General features: G+C 42.0%; 1 protein-coding gene across 3 annotated transcripts in view; it reads right to left on the reverse strand.

Moving 5' to 3' along the window:
• Positions 1 to 16978, reverse strand: part of LOC311227441 (triple functional domain protein) — a 219954-nt gene that overhangs the window by 145204 nt on the left and 57772 nt on the right. For all 3 annotated transcript variants that reach the window (XM_084313084.1, XM_084313083.1, XM_084313082.1), the window contains exon 2: positions 9976 to 10026. The gene's annotated coding sequence lies outside the window, so the exon portion shown is untranslated. The remainder of the gene's footprint in view (positions 1 to 9975; positions 10027 to 16978) is intronic.

A 16978-nucleotide genomic window follows, 5' to 3' on the forward strand; every position in this document is an offset into this window, starting at 1 on the left:
CTCTGCCCTCTCCCACAGTATGTGTCTCTCTCTGCCCCTCTCCTATGTTCTCTCTCTCTCTGCCCCTCTCTCCTGTCTCTCTCTCTGCCCTCTCCCCTATGTCTCTCTGCCCCTCTCCTACAGTATGTGCTCTCTCTCTGCCCCTCTCCTACGTAGTGTCTCTCTCTCTGCCCCTCTCCTACAGTATGTCTCTCTCTGCCCCTCTCCTACAGTATGTCTCTCTCTCTGCCCCTCTCCTACAGTATGTCTCTCTCTGCCCCTCTCCTACAGTATGTTCTCTCTCTGCCCCTCTCCTACAGTATGTCTCTCTCTCTGCCCCCTCTCCTACAGTATGTCTCTCTGCCCTCTCCTACAGTATGTCTCTCTGCCCCTCTCCTACAGTATGTCTCTCTCTGCCCCTCTCCTACAGTATGTCTCTCTCTGCCCCTCTCCTACAGTATGTCTCTCTCTGCCCCTCTCCTACAGTATGTCTCTCTCTGCCCCTCTCCTACAGTATGTCTCTCTCTGCCCCTCTCCTACAGTATGTCTCTCTCTCTGCCCCTCTCCTACAGTATGTGTCTCTCTCTGCCCTCTCCTACAGTATGTCTCTCTCTGCCCCTCTCCTACAGTATGTCTCTCTCTCTGCCCCTCTCCTACAGTATGAGTCTCTCTCTGCCCCTCTCCTACAGTATGTCTCCCTCTGCCCCTTCTACAGTATGTCTCCATCTCTGCCCTCTCCTACAGTATGTCTCCATCTCTGCCCTCTACTACAGTATGTCTCATCTCTGCCCCTCTCCTACAGTATGTCTCCATCTCTGCCCCTCTACTACAGTATGTGTCTCTCTCTGCCCCTCTCCTACAGTATGTCTCTCTCTCTGCCCCTCTTCTACAGTATGAGTCTCTCTCTGTAGGGCTGGGCGATATGACGATATTATATAAATATCGGGTACAGTTCATTAACGATACACTTTTTAAACGTATCGTGGATATCGTGATGTTTTGCCCAAGAGGCTTGTGTCGCGTCAATCTGGTCCACACGTTGACACTTTTGAACAGCGCCGCCCCACACACACACTACTGCATCAAAAGTTACTACTTATGATAACAAAGGCATTCGTTTTGTGGCATTAACGTTATATAGTTACACTTTCAATAACATCAGCGTATTTACATAGCAACGACCGAGGTCGACCTAGATATAGCAAGCATTAGTCGTTCATATCTCAGCCCGTGCTGACTCAGTTGTGCCCATTCTGCGGTCTGTTAATAAAGTTTTCAATCAGACAGATGTATGGAAAGGCTTTTATTATAACATCCGTTGCAGTAAAATCATTATGCCTCCAGTCGTTTAGTCCTTCTGCGGAGCTAAAAGCTAAACGTCGGCCGCGGCGAGCTACCGCTGCCATTGTTATTGTCATTGAGCTCTCCAATGGCGGAAGTAAAAAATGAATACGCGCTTGCCGATTGGTGCTAAGAACAGCAGGGCGGGTGCAAGCGATGTGACGTAATTGGCAGACGCGACTGTCAATCAAAATGATTCTGTTTGCCGACTGAATGAATGAGAACGTTATTAACAGATTGCAGCATGGGTACAATACAGTACAGCTCAATACAACAACAGTCAACAGCGGACTGGAGGATGCAGACCAGAGAAAGACTTTCGTCTTGTTTACATCAGGGTCCCCCATTTTCAATTCATCATATTTCATATCTAAATCATATAATATCTCATTGCTAAATATATGCAATATATAATCTAATAATCCAATAATCTAAATCTAATATATAATATAAAAATGCTAAATGCATGGGTATTTTATTTCGTCTTTAATGTTAGCTTGCAAACTCAAATACTGTCTTGGTAAGCCTCATAATGAATTTTGGGGAAAAAAAGAAAAACATCGTGATGCGTATCGTGTATCGCCGAAAGGTCAGAAAATATCGTGATATCATATTTAGGCCATATCGCCCAGCCCTATCTCTCTGCCCCTCTCCTACAGTATGTCTCTCTCTCTGCCCCTCTCCTACAGTATGTGTCTCTCTCTCTGCCCCTCTCCTACAGTATGTCTCTCTCTCTGCCCCTCTCCTACAGTATGTGTCTCTCTCTGCCCCTCGCCTACAGTATGTGTCTCTCTCTGCCCCTCTCCTACAGTATGAGTCTCTCTCTGCCCCTCTCCTACAGTATGTCTCTCTGCCCCTCTCCTACAGTATGTCTCTATCTCTGCCCCTCTCCTACAGTATGTCTCTATCTCTGCCCCTCTCCTACAGTATGTCTCTATCTCTGCCCCTCTCCTACAGTATGTCTCTCTGCCCCTCTCCTACAGTATGTGTCTCTCTCTCTGCCCCTCTCCTACAGTATGTCTCTATCTCTGCCCCTCTCCTACAGTATGTGTCTCTCTCTGCCCCTCTCCTACAGTATGTCTCTCTCTCTGCCCCTCTCCTACAGTATGTGTCTCTCTCTGCCCCTCTCCTACAGTATGTCTCCATCTCTGCCCCTCTCCTACAGTATGTGTCTCTCTCTCTGCCCCTCTCCTACAGTATGTGTCTCTCTCTCTGCCCCTCTCCTACAGTATGTCTCTCTCTCTGCCCCTCTCCTACAGTATGTCTCTCTCTCTGCCCCTCTCCTACAGTATGTGTCTCTCTCTCTGCCCCTCTCCTACAGTATGTGTCTCTCTCTCTGCCCCTCTCCTACAGTATGCGTCTCTCTCTGCCCCTCTCCTACAGTATGTCTCTCTCTCTGCCCCTCTCCTACAGTATGTGTCTCTCTCTCTGCCCCTCTCCTACAGTATGTCTCTCTCTCTGCCCCTCTCCTACAGTATGTGTCTCTCTCTGCCCCTCTCCTACAGTATGTCTCTATCTCTGCCCCTCTCCTACAGTATGTGTCTCTCTCTGCCCCTCTCCTACAGTATGTCTCTCTGCCCCTCTCCTACAGTATGTCTCTCTCTGCCCCTCTCCTACAGTATGTCTCTCTCTGCCCCCTCTCCTATGCATCTCTGCCCCTCTCTCTGCCCCCTCTCTGCCTCTCTCCTGTCCCTCTCTCCTCTCCTCCCTCTCCTCTCCTCCCTCTCCCTCTATTGTTTGTTTCTTGTCTTCCTTCACAGCCTACAGTAGTCTTCTCTTCTGCTTCCCTCCCTGCTGCTTAATGAACCAGCTTGTTGCTAGTAATTATTTACTAGACAATACCCACTCTTCTCTACCACAGTCAGTCTCTCTCTCTCTCTCTCTCTCTCTCTCTCTACAGTGCCAAATACTCTATGCCCCCATTAGCCTACTTTATTTTTGACTGGCATCCCTCGTCCCGCCTCCCAGTCCCACAGAGCGGCTCTGAATGGCCACAGACACGGACGGAGTCGTCCTATTGGACACCGAAACAGTGTGTGTGTGGGGGGGGACTGATCTTATTGGCAGTTGGCCAGGCTGATCAGACACAGCTGTGGCACTCTAACAATGCCTTCACTGTGGGTACAGCTGGCACCAGTAATGCCCCTACACACACACACGTACGCAATAGTGCAGTAAGTGCACACACGCACACAATACCAGCAGGCAACTAGTTGACAAAGTACATGTAATCACACACCCTGTACCACTGAGCATCGAGAGGCACACACACACTTCCAATGAAACCACAGTGTTATTGTTTGAAAAGTCAGTGTGATAACAGATAGACAACATGGCCTGTTTGTTCATCTCCAGTCTCCTCTAGTAGATACTCTCTCTCTCTCATTCTCTCTCTCTCCGTCTCCCTCTCTCAGTTCTCATTTTCCTCTAGAGTCCCAGTCTGTATTTTGGCCCTGAAAGTGCCTCCTCTCCACCCCCCCTCTCTCCGTTCACCCCGTCCAAGCAGACCTCTAATAGCAGGGTAGAGTAACAGAGTGTGAGACGCAGGCCAGGGTTACCCCAGCGACCCAAACACAGCAGGGGGGGGGGGGGGGGGGGGAAGAGAGAGAGAGAGAGAGAGCGAGAGAGCGAGAGCGCGAGAGCGAGAGCGAGAGCGAGAGCGAGAGAGAGAAAGGCTGGCTTGTTGGTTGTGCCAAGCTGTTCATTTACCCCAGTTTCTCCATGATGCCACCTGATCCCATTCTGAGACACAATGGAGAAAGAGGATTGAAGAAAGAAGAAGAGACAGACAGAGAGACATAGAGAGACATGAAGAGACAGACAGAGAGTCATAAAGAGACAGACGGAGACATTAAGAGATGGTAGACAGACATAAAGAGACAGAGAAACAGACATAAAGAGACAGATACAGACATAAAGAGATAGATAGACAGACATAAAGAGACAGATACAGACATAAAGAGATAGATAGACAGACATAAAGAGACAGATACAGACATAAAGAGACAGATAGACAGAGACACAGAGACAGATAGACATACATAAAAAGACAGAGAGAGAGCACCAGACAGAGAGGGGAAGGGGGATAAGCCCACCATATCCCCTCTCATATTAAAGTACTTCTCAGCAGCACATCTGTTGGGGGCCAAAGGCATTAGCATGGTTACATAACACCACTAACCGTCCTCCTCTCCTCCCTCCTCCTCCTTCTCCCTTCTCCTCTCCCTCCTGCTCTTCCTTCTCCTCAACCTCCCCTATTCCTTCTCCTCTCCAATACTCTCTCTTCCTATCCCTCTCCTCATCTCCCTCCTGCTCTTCCTTCTCCTCTCCTCCACACCCTGGCAGTAAGAACAGTGGCAGGGCAGGGGCAGAGCAGGCCTACAGATGGACTTCCCAGGCAGGCGGCCCTGCCTAGAAATATTCTAAAACCAGGAAGTAGCGTCTAGCTAGCACCTCTCCAAGCACCGTTACTGTACATAGGCATCCTAATCCTAACTATTCCCCCATCCCGCCCCACATGGTTTTCATTGGCATGTCCTGGACGTGTCCCGGCCCCCACACAGCGCCAACTGCAGATCTCGCCATCTCAGAGCATAAATTATGCAGCAGCATCCCTTCCCATCCTTGTTGTTGTGGTTATTATTATTCAACGTTGTAAAATATGACATAAGTAATATGTAACAGTGAGTCGAGAGAGCAGCGAGTGTCTCAGCCAATCACAGTGCGATACCCAATGCCACAGCAGCTCGTCACACTATGGGGCGGGGCTTTGAGCTAAACTTGCTGGGTAATAGTTAGGACTAGTGCTGTCAGGCGATTCAAATAATTAATCTAATTAATTACAAGATTTGTAATTAATTAATCTAATTAATCGCATAACCATTTTAGGCCTGATATTTTATATAATCATATTTCAAATGATGTGATAGAATTATCATAAAACCTTTCCGTTTTTAATGTTATGTGATAAAATTAGTGCTGTCAGGCGATTACATTTTTTTATCTAATTAATTACAGGATTTGTAATTAATTAATCTAATTAATCACATTTTAATCGCATAACCATTTTAGGCCTGATATTCTATAATCATATTTCAAATGGCATGTGTCCGGATGGCAGAATTCAGTACTGTATCTACAAAACCTTCTGTTTAATCAACTTCCCTTTATTCATTTGCTTAGATTTTTCAAGTCTGGTAAATTTTAGCATTTATTCACAGTCAAAAAAAAAGATAAAAATAAGAATTGAATTGATATTCTCATATGATTCATTACAATTTACTCAACTTAGTAACAGACAGTATTTCTGACACTGGGAATACATTCCCTGAGATCCATAGATGTCCCTAGAATCAGATACCAAGAACATGCAAATGTCCCATTTAAAAAAAAAAATGCAAATGTTTATTCTACGTGCTTATGTAGAGCCATAAGGAATCCACGTTCACGGAATCGCGGACGGAATTGCGGAATTGACCAATAAAAATGGAATCAACTGTAAAACGTGGAATATTGCAGAATTTGCCCTAATCTGGACTGCAATTCCGTGTTCGGGAGAATATGGAACGTTTGGTGCAACGCGAACATGATCGGGGACACTACAGCCTGTTACACACAACACTGAGAAATATCCAAGCGTCTGGCTGCTTCGGTGCGTCGTTAATGTTAACGTCGGAAGAAATTCCGCAATAAGCCCTAAATTCAGAGCAGAGCAGTATCCTAATGACTTTTATGCTTCAGTCGATAAGGTGTTTTGCAAATTCTGTCAACATACACTTGAAATGTGTATTTTTATTTTGTCACAATATTATTTGAAAAATAGTGTAAAATTGAACTGTATTTCTGAGTTGCAGCACTTAAAAACATTAAATGGACTGTTATATCTTATTAAATTGTGGACATTTATTCATTCCCACTTATTAGACACTATTTCTGATGGTAAAATGGGCGTAAAAGGCCAAATACAGAATTCTGAAATAATAAAATGGAAAAAACAGAATTTGGGAAAAAATCTAATGGAATTTGGAAAATAATAAAATGGATTTCATATGGCTCTAGCTTATGGAATGAATGAGATTAAAAAAAAATTAAAGAACATTTATTAATTTTTATTTTATTTATTAATTTTGAGTTAATTTTCATAACGCGATAATTTGCTGTGTAATTAATTAATCTAATTAAAGCGATAAACTGACAGCCCTAGTTAGGACCCATTACATGTTGTCCCGTGTGACTCCCTACCCTGACTCCTACCACTAAGAGTCCAGTGTGGAAGTGGGCATGTTTTGGTCATGTTGGTACCATCAACAGATAGCTGCTGATGCGCCAGGGAAGGGCTTCCACTTGGGATACATAACGAGCGTTAGGCTGTGATCACATTGGATGCCTTTTTAACGCGCATCGTTAAATGTTTTTTGTCATGACAGGCGTGCGTCTCCTCCAAACTACACACCTTGCGTTTTTCGGGCGCTCTCAAGCCGCCGAGCGCACCGACGTTAATGTCACCTTTGTGTCGATGGACCAATATTTATTAGAACATTTAATTACGGCACTATGTTATCAATAAACATTTATAAAACTAGGCATATTTAGCCAAAATATGTTGCCAGAACAGTAAAAAAATAATAATAATAGATTAGTATTTTTAATAAAAGAAATTACTTGTTAATGCGCCCCCCACTTTGGGTCGCGACTAGGGATACTCGATATTGGCTTTTTTACAGATACCGATATACCGATATTGTCCAACTCTTAATTTCCGATACCGATATCAACCGATACCGACATATGCAGGGTTTCCCCCCCCCCCCCCCCCAAAAACGGAATACAGATATTTTCCGATATCACATATTTTTTTTTATAAAATCGGTTCATTTCAGTTTTATACCATTTTGAAAAACGCTCGTTTTTTTTAAAGTTCCAAAAAAAAATAAAGATTCTGTGATAAACGCCCTTTACTGGAATACACAAAACACGTTTATTTAATCTCTCCGGTCATAATGTCCGGTGAAAATAATTCCCTCTAAGCACAATTTGATTATTTGAATTGTATTCAAATAGGCTAAAATTAAATAGCCTATGCGATGAACGAAACAATCATTACTTGTTTCATCGTTGCTTCACCAAGCAGCCGGTCTAATGACGACGCTGTGTCAGCGAGAGCTTGCTGCTAGATTTGCGAAAAGCATGCAGCTGCAGACCCACAGAACCCACCAGCTTTGCTGGCACAGTGCAGTACACAGTGCGGTCCCCAGACCGGACCTGGAAACACAGCTGCTCTGCGGGTCTGCAGCTGGATGCTTCTTGCAAATCTAGCAGCAGCAAGCTCGCGCTGACAACAGCTTTGTCATTATTAGACCGGCTGCTTGGTGAAGCAAGTGCAACGATGAAACAAATTTAATGAATCGTTCATCGCATAGGCTATTTAATTTTAGCCTATTTTAATACAATTCAAATAATCAAATTGTGCTTAGAGGGAATTATTTTCACCGGACATTATGACCAGCACCAAGTCGTTGGGAGGTGGAGATATACATCACGCAAACCCACGATAATGTTGCCGTCTCTCTCTGCCAAATTTCTCAGTTCTTCACTTGATATAATTAATACAAATGTCCAATATAACGGAATTCGTTAGCTCATAAAAATGTGATTATAACAGACTGCTGTTTATTAATGTCGGGCAGACTGCCCACAGACACCTCAAGTCGGCAGCAGCACGAAGTCTCGAGGGACTTATTTTATTTGGAATATATTAATGACTGTATATACGCAAAAGTAGCCTAGTTTTAAGTTAAAATATTATAAATGCCTTGAGGATGTCATTCTTTATATAGGCCTATCAATTGTTTTTAAGCTCAATAAACTCTGACCGGAATTTAGCCCATTTGTCCGGTAGAGTGAAATCTACCGGACACTCAGACCTGCAAAAAAAAATTCTAACGGAAACCCTGATATGTGTACTTATGCACGCTATAGAAGCGGGCTGAAAATCGATTCTCTTATTTCCTGATCGCACACACACAGACACACATATGGCACACACTGATATATAGGTGAAAATAGCTCTGATTATCCCAAGACTGGTAAAATAGATTCCTTACCTCAGATTAGATGTTCTCCAAAAAGATGATTCCAATTCCTGATCGCCATTCCAAATATCGATCGCGTTTATTGATCCAACGCTAGGTACTGGAAACACACATTTCCGCTGTTCTGGTGGTGGGCGATTACTTGGATCGTCTCCGGTTACTTGTCTGACAAGTAAAATGTGGAAGCAGGACTTTTTTTTCTCCATGCGTTTCATTCAATCCAATCCAAAGGGGTGCAGTACCATCCGGAGAGACGATAGGGGCCGGTATTTTCCCTGTTCAAGTTCAGACAGATCCCCACTGGTAACATGAGGCTAGATTGATGAAACATTTATGGAAATCGATAATAAAAAAATTAACGAGATCTCTCGTCATTGGCACTCAACGGTTGGCATGAACCAACGAGAAATCTCGTCATTGGCACTCAGTGTTAATGAAATCAGATACCGTAGTTGGGGGGAGAAGCGATGAAGATGCTGGGCTCCAAACAGAGGAAGAGCATTTTGGATAAAAGACAAACAGAAGAATCTATCATGAGGGAACAGGAAGTGCAACAGCAGCGGCAGGCTGGAGCACACAGGCAAACTAAAAGGCTAAGTACTGAAGAATGGATGGGGGGGGGCGGGGGGCCTCGTTTGTTTCAACTCATCATCATAAGCCCGGCGTCGCTACGGAGACAGGCGCCTAGACACAGGTAGCCAATCACTGCGCGGGAGACACAGGGAATGTTATGTATGGAGCAGAGGAGAGAGATGGAGAGAGAGAGAATGAAGGGAGGAGGGATGAGAAAAGATGGGAGGGAGGGATGAGGGGAGATGGAGGAGAGGGCGGGATGAGAGGAGATAGAGTGGGTGAAGAGAGGGAGGGATGGGGAAGGTGATGGAGAGAGAGAAGTGAGGGAGGGATGAGAGGAGATAGAGTGGGATAAGAGAGGGATGGATGAGAGGAGATAGAGAGGGATGAGAGGAGATGGAGTGGGAGAAGAGAGGGAGGGATGGGGGAAGGTGATGGAGAGAGAGAAGTGAGGGAGGGATGAGAGGAAATGGAGTGGGAGAAGAGAGGGGGGGATGAGAGGAGATAGAGAGAGGGGATGAGAAGAGATGGAGTAGGAGAAGAGAGGAGATGGGAGAAGAGAAGGAGGGATGGGGGAAGGTGATAGAAAGAGAAAAGTGAGGGATGACAAACAAACATAAAAATAAATGCATCCCAAAGCGTTCTATTATATGTATCAACACGCACACACAGACAGACGAATGCTGCACACAGTGAGGCCTTGACAGAGAGGCTTGCCCATCAATCCCTCCAATATGTCTATGATCCAGACAAGCAGTCAAAACAATATGGAACAAATGAGGCAGAGAGAGGGGGAGAGAGAGAGAGAGAGAGAGAGAGAGAGAGAGAGAGAGAGAGAGAGAGAGAGAGAGAGAGAGAGAGAGAGAGAGAGAGCGATAACAGAGTGGTGGAAATAAGGATCACACAAATGCTTAGAGAGGCTGTGTGTGTGTGTGTGTGTGTGTGTGTGTGTGTGTGTGTGTGTGTGTGTGTGTGTGTGTGTGTGTGTTACCTGCTATCTGACTCGATACATCTCCTTTTGGCTCTTTAGGGAGGGAACCGTCTGTGAAGAGAGACGAAGAGAGAAACGTATTACATTACAAAGAGAGAAGAACAGAAACAATCTCGCATGACACAGAACAGGAAGCCGAATCATTCAGGACTAGGGGTGTAACGATGCATCGATTAATCGAAATGCATCGATTCTAATGTGACGATTCAACTGCATCGATTTTAATATGTTAGAATTAGGGATGTCCGATATTATCGGCCTACCGATATTGGCATACAAATGTGATATCGGAAATTATCGGTATCTGTTTTCAAAAAGATTTTTTTTATTTTTATTTTTAACATTTATTTAACCTTTATTTATCCAGGCAAGCAAGTAAGAACACATTTTAATTTTATTTATTGTCGAAGTATGCATAATGTTGTGTTAAATACACACGACAACAGATATGTAATGTTAATTACCTGAAATTATTCAGTTTTTTGGGGGGGGGAAACCCTGCATATATCGGTATCGGTTGATATCGGTATCGGAAATGAAGAGTTGGACAATATCGGTATAGGTAAAAAAGCCAATATCGAGCATCCCTAGTTAGAATCGATTATAATTGAAATTAATCGAAATAAAAAAATTATATATATTATTTTGTTGTTGTTGTGTGTATTGTTTTTATTGACCTAGTCCAGGGGTGGCCAACCAGTCAGAGACTAAGAGCCACAAAAAAATGACTGTGGTACCACAAAGAGCCACACCATATACCAGCGTTTCTCAACCTTTTTTTTCAGTCACGGCACCCTTCATGTGTTTATAGGTCTCACCCTCTGGCCTCTGAAGTTGCTAATGTCTTTTTTATTTGGGCCTCACAGGGTTAAAAGTACCCTGTGAGACCCACGGTTGCAAAATTACAAAATCACTTTTAGCCATTTAAAAAAATAATGTTTATTTAAAAAATGTTAAAGGGGAACTATTAACTATTATACTACTATTTACTATTTCTTTCACTATTTGGGCACTTTTACACAATTCCTGTGAGTCTATGGAACACCTAGGTTTTTTTTTCAAAAAAAATGCATTGTTTTGTATTTCTAATCAAGTACTAAAAACCGCATTTTTCTACCTCAAGATCTTAAGCCGTTTTGAGGCTGGGCTCCAACCACTGTGTGGCCTGGTGCCAACTGCCACATCAACTGCCACATTATTATGCAGCTGAGAAATCTCTGACATCACAGATATGCACATTTTCAGATGACTCAGTTCAGTGAGGGTGAATATTGTGAGAGGAGAATTGGAAGAATTCGCCAATATGAGAATTAGAGACATATATCCTATTAATATAAGTCCACATAGCTAAGAAACAATGGTAAACACTGAAAAAAGCCATTTATAAGATAGTTCCCCTTTAAGCACATGTATAGTCAATTGGTCCTGTTGTTCAGCCTCACAATGCTATTTGATAGTAAATGTGTTTATATGTCCCACCCTCTGGCCTCTGAAGTTGCTAATTTCTTTTTAATTTGGGCCTCACAGGGTTAACCTCTTAAGCCCGAGATATACAGTAAAAGTGTATATTTTCAGCATTATGTTTGTTTACCAATTATTTTAACTGTTATTAGTGAAATATAAGATTATAGAAATCTCAGGGCATTGAGTCGGAAACCGGCGCATATTGACAGGAGGAAGTGGCACAGCCAAAAGTGAGTGTAGTCTTTTGAAGGAAGAGACTCAGGGCTTTCAAATTTCGAAAAACTACCCTACCCAGCTCACACCAGCCCCTGTCAATCATCTGACTTCTGGATTTACTTTTTAATTTCTCTTATTTTTTGGGATTATCTCCCACAAACCTGAACGTTATTGCCATAAAACAGAACGCAGTTAGTTTCTCTACCTTTCTGTGAACGTCTTGCAAAAAACGGTGTTGCAATATGATGAAAAATGGTGGAGAAATTTACATTATAAAAAAGATGGCAGAATTCAGTACTGTATCTACAAAACCTTCTGTTTAATCATCTTCCCTTTATTCATTTGCTTAGATTTTTCAGGTCTGGTCAATTTTAGCATGGTGTTATTTACAGTCAAAGATATATATTTTTTTAAATAGGATTGATATTCTCCTTTGGTTCATTACAATTTACTCAAGCCTAGTAACAGACACACTATTTCTGACACTGATCCATATATGTCCCTAGATTCAGATACCAAGAACATGCAAATGGACCATTTAAAAAAAAATTGTAAATGTTTATTCTACGTCCTTATGGAATGAGTGACATAAAAAAATAAAATAATAAAAAAAAAAAAAAAAAGTAAAAGAAAAAAAAATTAAATTTTTTTTAATTTTTTTTTATGGATGGAAGAGCCGCACATTGACGGGCAAAGAGCCGCATGCGGCTCGCGAGCCGCGGGTTGGCCACCCCTGACCTAGTCCATTCATGCTGAGTGAATCAGTTCCCCCAGCCACATTTGTGTATTCAAATTTTTTTGGGGAATTAACTGATAGAAAATGTATCGAAAATGTATCGAATCGTGGTAAAATAAAGAGATTTCATGATGCATTGAATCGTTGCCTGAATAATCTTAATCGAAATTAATCGTTGTGAGGTCGCATCATTACACCCCTATTCAGAACACAATGTACAGTATATTAAGCGTCTCTAACTCATAGCTCACCACAAACATCCAATCTCCATTGTCATTGAAATGAGTGTAACCGTGGCGTAGTGTTAAGATTACTAGATAACATTAAAGGAACAAGCACACATGATTGGAAATGCGCTTGTCCAGAATCAGACGAAGAGGATAGATTTCCTATCATGCCTATTGCCTGGACATATTAACCCTGTTTAACCCTGTAACAGTGTTTGTACCCGGTAGGGGTGGACGGTATAAACTGTATTAATTTGCTCTACGGTATGGATTTTGACTATACCATGTAGAGCTGCCGCGGTATTGATGTTTTCCTTACCGCACGGATTTGCAAAATATTTCCTACCGCGCGGTTATTACCGCACGCACAAAAAAAAAAAAAAAAAAAAAAAAAAAGTTTGAATGCATTTTTTTTTTTAGTAGTAGTCTACTTTTTATAGCATATAGCCTGCCTCTAGTCTAAATGTCGATCTTTAGAGGATGACTTTGCAGCATGAATATTGTTTGGGATTCGGCAAGCACGCATTAGTTATTGAAAGTGAAACACAGATTCGAAGTTTCCCCTATGGTCGTGCGCCGTTCACTCGGTGTCGCGGGCAGGGGTGGTTACCCCCCCGACCCTTTCTTATTATTATTACTATAAAGTTACTACTTTATAATAAAGGCATTCGTTTTGTGCCATTACCATTATATAGTTATACGTTCAATAACATCAGCGTATTTACCGGACCATCTCAGTTCCTTTCTTTGCTCAGAGCGTGCTGAGTTGTCCCATTCTGCGGTCTGTTAATAAAGTTTTCAATCAGACAAGTGTATAGAACGAAGGGCTTTTATTATAACATTCGTTGCAGACAGTAAAATCATTATGTCTCGTTTAGTACTCCTGATGAGCGATGGTAGTCCACTCCGGCGGGGAGCTAAAGCTAACGTTATTAGCCGTATTGTGATGAGCTCTGATCAATGGCTGACATTCAGGATGTAAAAAACTGCAGGACGCTCCCAACGTGTGACGCGTCTCTCTTCTGACCAATCAGTGGTCTGCAATGTTTCACGTGACTTTTCTGGTACCCAATAGGGTCGCTTGGAACCTCGATAGAGAAGTAGGGTATATCTGCAGAGCCGAAAGCCCAACGAGAGGAGGGTACTTCATTATTATTATTATAAAAAACAGCAGTGATGCGGTATTCAGCCTACTCTGCGGTGGCCGTGATGTAACAGCGATACCGCGGTAATGCGGTAATCGCGGCAGCTCTAATACCATGTAACCGGTAGAGCAGCTCTAAAATAGCAATGACGTCATGTAACCACAGCACGACTATTTCAATCGCATTTGCCCCTAAAAATAGATAGAATTAGTTAGTGATGCACGATATATCGGCCGCCGATATAATATCGGCCGATATGGCCGTTTTTTTACACATCGGTATCGGTCCGATATCAAGATAGGGCCGATAAAAAAAAAAAAAAAAAAAAAAAAAAAAACATTTTTTTTAAATTTTTTTTCTTTTTCTTTTTTTATCTTTTTTTTCTTCTTTTTACATGTTTTGGCCTTAAATAGTTTCAAAATATCAGTCATTTCTGAAAATAAGTTACAAAAGTAAAAGAAAATTATGCGTTTTGGAAAATAGCTCTATTTGATTATCATAAAAAAGTGTTTTCTATACAGAGATATCGACATCGGTAAATATCGGTATCGGCCAGAACAGCAATATTAATATCGGTTATCGGTATCGGCCACAATTTTCACATCGGTGCATCACTAGAATTAGTCATAGATAATAGATATGTGCAAACTGGAAAAAGTTATTTAGGAGGCTTCGCGCAGCGGGCGTGTCAACACGCAATTGTCATTTCATAATAAACACATATCACCGCGGCGCACAGCAAGTTTCAATTTCAGTTCCTGGCATTTTTAACCAGTGGAGAAAAGTAAGATATTTCCCTATCGTTTTTCTTATATGAATTATTCTACGTTAATAAAACATACCTGGTGATCAACTACAGTTTGCTGTAAACATTACGATATGTGTGTAGTGTTATGATAACGACGGCTGCAGCGGGAGGACGGCTGCAGCAGTGGATTTGCGAATAGCATGCAGCTGCAGAGCCGCAGAGCCAGGGGCTCTTTCAGGTCTGGTCATAGGCCCATCATAGGCCCGTCAAACAGCGCCCCCCCACCCAACGGCTGAATTGCCAATGGCTGAATTGGAGTATTGCACTTAAAATATTATAAATCTACATGCCTTGAGGATGTCATTCTTTATATAGCCTGCCTATCAGGCAAAAAAAACAGAAACACTGATACCGTGATATATACCGTTACCGTCTATGCTTCAAATTATACTGTGATATACATTTTAGACCATACCGTCCACCCCTACCCGGTACTGTACTTAAGTACAATTTCAAGGTACTGCAGTATTTTCATTTTAGGAACTTTTTTTTTACTCCACTACATTGATGAACATCGTGTACTTTCTCATTTAAAGCCCAATGACTTTAAGAGGATGTAATCAGAGCACTGGACTAGGATTGGGCATCGTTTGGATTTGAACTATTCTGGTTCCGATTCCGATTCTCCATTTCGATTCCTGTTCTAAACGATTCTCGATTCCGATTCTTTGAGGTGCAGGTCAAAACAGGTCACAGCTTATTTCGCAGGAGATTCTTTTCTTTTTGAAAAATCTTAATTTTTTTTCATAGTATTCACATTGTCAGTTGACTTGATACCATTTAATTTGGTTGCTGTACTGTAACGGGTATTAAAGAATCGAAATTAAGAATCGAAATGCAAATATGTTACTTCCAGAACCGGAAGTTAGGAACCGGTTCCTATTAGAACCGGTTCTCGGTGCCCAACCCTACACCACTTTAAGATAACCTGTGCACTTACTTACTTTTGATACTTAAGTACATTCAATAGCAAATACTTCTCTACTTTTACTAGTAGAATGTTTAAAGGACAACCTTTTTAAATGGGTATTTCTACTTTCACTTAAGTAAAAGGAACTGCATAGTTCATCCACCACATAAGAGAAGATAAGATCCCCTTTGGGAAATTCAGGCATCATAGCAGCATGGGGGAGGGGAGATACAGGTATGGGCAGGGTAATAGCAGAAAGACATAAATATAGGCTAAAAAGAATGATCTGAATATAAAAGTATGAGAACAAATAAACTGTAAACAATATAATTAACTGAATATAAAAATATGAGATAAGTAAACAGTGTAAATGTAAAGGTGCAGATGAGGGTATGTACCATCAGTTATATTATACGTTATAATAAATAAAGGGGAACACCACCCACGTTGAGAAGTCACATCAGCGTTTCCGTTAGCCGGTAATTACCGGTATTTAACCGGCAAAATCTGTTGAAGTCCGACATATTTAATCTCTCCGGTCATAATGTCCGGTGAAAATAATTCCCTCTAAACACAATTAGATTATTTGAATTGTATTAAAATAGGCTAAAATTAAATAGCCTATGCGATGAACGAAACAAACAATCATTACATTTGTTTCATCGTTGCTTCACCAAGCAGCCGGTCTAATAATGACATCCTGTTGTCAGCGCGAGCTGGCTGCTGATATATTTGCGAGAAGCATCCATCTGCCGGCTGGCAGGGTGCAGTACTCCAATTCAGCCATTGGCAATTCAGCTGTTGGGTGGGGGCGCTGCTGAGCGGTTTCCAGACCGGACCTAAAAACACTGCTGCTCCATGCTTCACGTAAATATATCAGCAGCCAGCTCGCGCTGACAACAGGATGTCATTATTAGACCGGCTGCTTGGTGAAGCAACGATGAAACAAATGATTGTTTCGTTCATCGCATAGGCTATTTAATTTTAGCCTATTTTAATACAATTCAAATAATCAAATTGTGTTTAGAGGGAATTATTTTCACAGGACATTATGACCAGCACAAAGTCGTTGGGAGGTGGAGATATACATCACGCAAACCCACGATAATGTTGCCGTCTCTCTCTGCCAAATTTCTCAGTTCTTCGCTTGATATAATTAATACAAATGTCCAATATAACGGAATTCGTTAGCTCATAAAAATGTGATTATAACAGACTGCTGTTTATTAAGGTCGGGCAGCAGCACGAAGTCTCGAGGGACTTATTTTATTTGGAATATATTAATGACTGTATATACGCAAAAGTAGCCTAGTTTTAAGTTAAAATATTATAAATGCCTTGATGATGTCATTCTTTATATTAGGCCTATCAATTGTTTTTAAGCTCAATAAACTCTGACCGGAATTTATCCCATTTGTCCGGTAGATTGAAATCTACCGGACACTCAGACCTGCAAAAAAAAAATTCTAACGGAAACCCTGAGTCACATGTGTTCTT

This window comes from Notolepis coatsorum (genome assembly GCF_963971535.1).
Source record: "Notolepis coatsorum genome assembly, chromosome: 4".
Classification (NCBI taxonomy): Eukaryota; Metazoa; Chordata; class Actinopteri; order Aulopiformes; family Paralepididae; genus Notolepis; species Notolepis coatsorum.